Genomic DNA, 6,575 nt, shown 5'->3' on the forward strand with positions numbered 1-6,575 from the left:
AAAATCTTTGCGTGCCCGTACCACTTACATGGGGAATAGCCAATACTTAACTTACCATGGAGGGAAAGGGCAAAATTTTTTTCAGAAATAATAAAGAATCTTATAAAAATAATATTAATAATAATAATAATAATAATAATAATAATAATAATAATAATAATGATGATGATAATTTTTTTAATTCTTTATTAAAATATTCCACACAAATTGCTATTTACAAGTTAAAAGTATATAAAAAGAGCTATTAAAAACCTATTCACAATTTATTTCGATTAAAAAAAGATAATATTTTCAAGCAATAATGTTTTTGTAAAGAAAAAGAAGAAAAAACCAAATGTCATGAAGTTTTAAAAAATGAAATTCGGCATTTTAAAATCAGTTCCACTTGATAAAAAGAAAAGAACAAAATAAACAAAAAAATATGTAAATAAACAATAATAATAATAATAATAATAATAATAATAATAATAATAGTAATAATCATAATAGTAATTAAATAAACTGATAATTTATATAGCGCTAATACTACAAAAAATATTCAAAAGTGCTTTAGAAACCAAGCGACTAAACGCAAAAAAACTTAGTTGACAGTTAAAAACGCGTGTTGACCCCTACTACTTTAAAATGAAGGTATTAAGCCTGCTCAAAACATGGTTAATTTTTGTTGTGTGCAGGAGTCATTTAGACTGTTTTTCCTGAGTCCATTGGGATGAAAATTAAAATCGCATAAAGAATAGTACGTATGATACCATTAATACTTCATACTAAAGCTTTTGGGATGTATTGTTTCGATTTTGTGTGAAGAGGAGAATTTTATAGAGAAGTGCCGATAAAGAATATTTACTACCAAGTTTCTTTTCGGATTGCGCAATAACCCATAGATCTCCTTTTCACATACAGTCATAAGTCCCGTAAATTACCCTTTTGATAGGAGATTAAAAACTGATATACGGGTTATAGATTTACGGCTGAAATATCAGAAACAGAAACAACCTTCTTGGATACAAAAATACACAAAGGCGAAAGATTCAATAGAGAAGCAGTGCTTGATGTGCGTACTCGCTTCAAGCCCACTAAAACTTTCCAATACACGCACTTCATGTCACCCGACTAGTGTCAAAAGAGGATTTGTCAAAGGAGAGGCCCTTAGAATGCTAAGAACAAACTCCTCTAAAACAAAATTTAAGAGAAAATGAACAAATTCAAAGCAAAACTTCTCGAGAGAGGCTTCCCAGGAACTTCATTGAAAAGACACTCTCAGAAGTATACTTTGAAGATAGAGGACGAGCTCTCCTACAAAAAGAAAAAGAAAACAAACAAATATTGCCTTTTGTAATTCAATATCAACTATCAGTGCCAAACTTGAAACAAATACTACTCAATAAACGGCATTTAATAGAAGAAAATCCATCGCTCAAAGAAATTTACAAGGGAAAAACCCCTCATTTCATACAGGAAAGGGTGTTCCCTAAAAGATATACTCACGAGGACAAAACTCTGATTAAGGCTAAAACACGCACGCGAGAGTCGCGCAGGCCTGTCAACCCCATTATTACCTTATTGCCTGACCATGGCCTAAAATGCAACAGAATTTACTGACGGCCGAAGGACTCGTAGCATCCCCTGGCTGGATCAACACAGAAGAATATTGCCTTATCATTCTATGACGTAATCAAAACACAGGAGGAAAATACTAAGTTCCCTCAACACAAACTTCCCAGTTTCAGAGCGGAGCAGAGCGATAACAAAAACACAGCCATTACTAAAGCGGCCTCTAGCCCTCAATTTAACGCATTGCATAGCTTTCTAAGAAGCTACAATGCTAAAGAAAGGGTCAAGAGACAAGTAATCGTGGTAAGAAACACAACATCTTGCAACAAAAGGAGGTAGCTGGCCCGTTAATACAAAGACTGCAAGATAATGTAATGTAATAATTATTAAACGGTTCAAATCCTATTCTTATAAAGCTATAAAAAGAGAAGCTATACTGTCACCAGACGCACTTAACTGAGCCATACCAAGCCTGACTCAAATGCGTCTCCCTCTACTAACTATGATGCCACAAATGGCATTAGAGCGACAGTCGCTAAACAGAAACAATCAGAGGTCAAAATAGTTTAATTTGAGATCAAAATGCAAAACATGCGACAGTTAAGCACATGGCTTTGTTTAGTGACTATCGCGCAAATCCCCCAAATCACGGCTCATTTCATAGAGAAAAGGGTGTTCTCTAAAAGATATACCCGTGAGGGCAAAACTTTTATTTAGGCTAAAACACGCACATGAGTTGCGCAGGCCTGTTAACTCCATTGTTGCCTCACATTCCCAAGATCTAAATGTTAATTCTCCTTACTGACTGCCATACATTCTTCAGAGCGTCAGTTATGGTAATCTGATGATATGCCTAGAAAAAAAAATTCCTAGGTGATAAATTTCTTTATTCTCCCCACCTGTTTGCTTGACACTGTATCGGTCTTGTAAGGAGAAAATGTATATTAATCACGCTTGCAATTAAGTGAAAGGCTTAGTACAAAATAATCCAGTTTTCAGTGGAGGCATTATTTATTTATTTATATATTTCCTCTTTGCCCAGCTTCCGTAACTACTGTTTATTTTCAAAGAGAGACATAAAACTACTACTGTTCTCTATACTGTTTTCTATTTTAAAATGAAGTTTTTTGTGAACAAAAAGGGCTAGAAAACCTTAATGCATTCCATTGCTTGTGCTTACTCGTGATCCTTCACGCACCAGCATCACTATACAAACTCTCCTTACTTATCTCCTTATATTTTGTTGAGTACTGATTTGGGGAAATTGGTTAAACATCAACATAATTTATCTTTCGGTAATAATTTCTTCCATTTTCGTTACATTTTTCTTCTATAGTGCACTGATTTGATGAAGAGAAAATTGTTGGTTATCACCATTGGGTTGTAAAGGGTTAATCTTGTACCCAAAGGACGACAAATAACCCCGTTACAAAAGTGCCTTATGAAGTTTCCAAAGTGCCCCATTTAGTTACCAAAGTGCCATATAAAAATGCCCCTGTTACGAAGTTACAAAAGTGCCCTTTAAAAGTGCCCTATACTTTTACCAAAGTGCCCTAAAATGTTACCAAAGTGCCCTGTGGTTACGAAAGTGCCCTATAGGTTACGAAAGTGCCCTAACCAGGTTACAAAAGTGCCCGTACCTCTAGCTCTCTCTCTCTCTCTCTCTCTCTCTCTCTCTCTCTCTCTCTCTCTCTCTCCTACTTCAGTTAAAATACAGGTTTTCTTAGTTCGAAATTAAGGTTACTGATAGGTTTCGCAAGTGTCTTTAGGGAAATCTTGCGTACGCGCGCTGTTTCGATAAAACCACGGAAAACTATATATCACTGTAAAGCTGATAAATTGAAGTTTGTGAAAAAATAAATGTTTTTTTTTTTTCATTATTTCGTTGGATAAATAAGCGTTCAGAGGCCTGCAAACTCAATATCAACGACGTGTACGAACTGAATTACCCACTCTCACGTAAAGGCGCACAACCAAACAAACTGCACAATATCAATCAGGAGATATTAAATAGGCTAACAAAGTCCGAAGTCCAAAGTCAGGATTTTCTTTATTCGTATTGGTTTATGAGATAACCCATCCTAAAGTTGGACAATGGAAAATTTTTGTAGTCGCGTCAGAAGTTAACACGTCACGGGAAAAATATTTTGAATTTCGTAAAAGCCGGTCAGACACACTTTGACGCATTAATATCTGAGAAACATTCTGGCCAAATTTCCGTTGAAATCTGGCAAATCTACATACCTTATTAATTCATTTGAAAATGGGGAATTCGCGCAAAAACAAAAGCCGTGTTTTCGGCCTTGAAACATTTTCAGAGTTCTCGCACGTCATTAAAATTCTTGTCAACGCGCTCATGCCGCCAGCCAATCAAACAAAAAGAAGCATTCCCTGCGGACTTCTATTACAAAACAATAATTTAAATTCGCGCGAAGGTATTCAGCGTTACCGTAATTGTGAAGTGATATCGTAATGCATGGGAAAAGTTAAGTCTGGTGCGAGAACGCCACCGGCTGAATCAATACATTCATCGATCCTATTACTTGAAAACAGATTTGAATGAGTTAAAATTGGACTGAATGAAAAACTGATACCAGCACTGGATATATCACCTTTACTAGTAACCTTGCAAAGTTTCAGCATATTAGGTGTTATGTCAGCTTAGGAAATGTAAGATGAAATTTGACAAAGTTACAGACGTTTGTATGACTGGGGGTATACGTCATACCCCCAGTCATACAAACGTCTGTTAATTTTTCATTTTTCAGCTTACATTTTCTCAGCTGATATTACACCTGATACGCTGAAACTTAACAGGGTTACTAATGTAAAAGTGCTCTTTCTAGTGCTGGTATACGTTTTTAATTTTAACTTGTTGGAATTTTCGGCCGCCGTTTTGGAGAAGGGTCTATTAAAGCGTTCGCTCGTTTTATTTATTTATCTATTTATTTATTTATTTATTTATTTATTTATTTATTTATTTCTCACAGAATCATGTCTTTAAGTGGATCATCAATAGTCAATCATGGACCCCTTACTACAGATGCGGAAGTTCTTATTCCGCTTGGACATGGACAGGTGAATTCTAGTGTGAACGAACTTATATATTGTTTATGGCTTGTTTATGTTAGCCTTTGAACTTTTTTTTGTCTTATTGAAGCGAAATGAACTTGGTATCCCTTGTTTTATTCTTCTCTAACATGTCCTCGCTTATTAGCTGAAAATGTTGGAAAAATAATAAGCGCCCAGGGAGAGGGGGGGGGGGGGGAAGGGTTAAAAAGTCATTTTATTTAAGTATTTCAATGTATTTAGCGCACAGCACTAATTGAGGACACTTTCCAGATCAAATTGGAATGTAGAAATGTTAGTTTTTGAGGAGAATTGAAAACCGGAGTTCCCGGAGAAAAACCTCTCGGAGCAAAGACGAAAACCAACAGCAAACTTAACCCACATATAATACAGAGTCCGGGAATCGAACCCGGGCCACAATGGTGGGAGGCGAGTGCTCTCACCACTGCGCCATCCCTGCTCTCCGAGAAGCAGGGACCAGCAGGCACCGTATAAATACGGTTTTTCTATTCCGGAACAGTCCCAAATGTTTAGATACGTCCTTAATTGCTTTCCTTGTACTATACTACTTTGTTCTTTGCAGACCTTCCATCTGAACACCGCATCTCACTTGAGCCCATCACAAACTGCCGATTCTAGACGATGCGGCGCGAAGGAATGTCGAATTGCTGCAGGTGAGTTGTCTTTCTGTACAGAGCTATGTTATAGTTGCACATTGCTTCAAGGTCATCCTGTCAAATTTCAGCATTCACCAGGGGCCTAAATCCCCCGGTGGAGGGGGATATTCCCATATGTATATATACTGTACAGGCATGGGCCGCTGTGCAGGGTATGTTTTCGAAACAATTAAACTGTTTGAAAAACGTACCCTTCACAGCGGCCCATGCCTGTACAGTATATGGGAGTCTGGAATAGGGTATAAATTTCATAACGTTAGTCTAGAATATGTTATAATATTGAGAAAAAGTAAGTCTTGAACGGGTTCCTGGGAACAATTGGGTAACAATTTCTGATGTCTGGTCTAGAATGGTATAGGGAAAGGGGAACAGAATCCCAGTGGTACAAACCCACCGAAAAACCCACTAGGCACCCCTGGCCTGATTCTTGTATCTCCCGATAACCATTTATGTTGTCCAGACGCTGTTTACGATACGAGTAGTCTCAGTCTTGTTTTTATTATGGATAGAGAGAACAAGCAAGCTCGAAAATTACCTCCCACGAGAAGTTACGGTGATGCAATTTTTGCGTGTGTTCGCGTACATCCCTCGCATCGCTTGTATCCCTCCCTTTGTATCTACCCGTATATGTAGTGTAAACGTTCTTTTTATGTTTATAATGTGTATAGACTAAGTTTCAGTGTTCAATCATGATGGCTTTCGTTCTTATAAGTTGGTTTGTCCGAAGTAGCGCCGTGCCAATACGTATATTTTTCTTTTTTTCGTTCTTATTTTTTATTGGGGTCCCAGGGAATGGCTGTCAACTTTTTAGGGGAATGGTTAGGTAGTGGGTTTACCCATCAAGGGACCTAGGGTTCTATTGTATGCCCAGCTGCCTCAGGACGAATTTGTAAAATAAATAAATAATGTACCTCGATAGGGATTCCTTTCTTCTTTTTTGTGATTATGAAGCTACATTGAAAATCTACATGCCATTGAAGAAGACATTGAACAAGCTCGAAATAAAGTCATGGAAAATCGATTAATAGACCTTTCACAGTCACCATTTTTCTCATGTTATTGCTGAGATCGTACGTTTCCATCGAACTGCCGCCATCTTGGTAGTTTTAGCACTCTCCCCAGGTTCCGCTCGTCATTACAAGCAAATTGCGGCAATTCGATTGAAGCCTGCGATCTCGACAATCACGGAGGAAGGGGGGGGGGGGGGGGGGAAGTGGGGGGGAAATAGGTAGCCAGCAGCTAGTAAGTACCTACTAATATAACATACCTAAAGAAGCG

This window comes from Pavona decussata, unplaced genomic scaffold (assembly GCF_977016875.1).
Source record: "Pavona decussata unplaced genomic scaffold, jaPavDecu1.1 SCAFFOLD_157, whole genome shotgun sequence".
NCBI classification, from domain to species: Eukaryota; Metazoa; Cnidaria; class Anthozoa; order Scleractinia; family Agariciidae; genus Pavona; species Pavona decussata.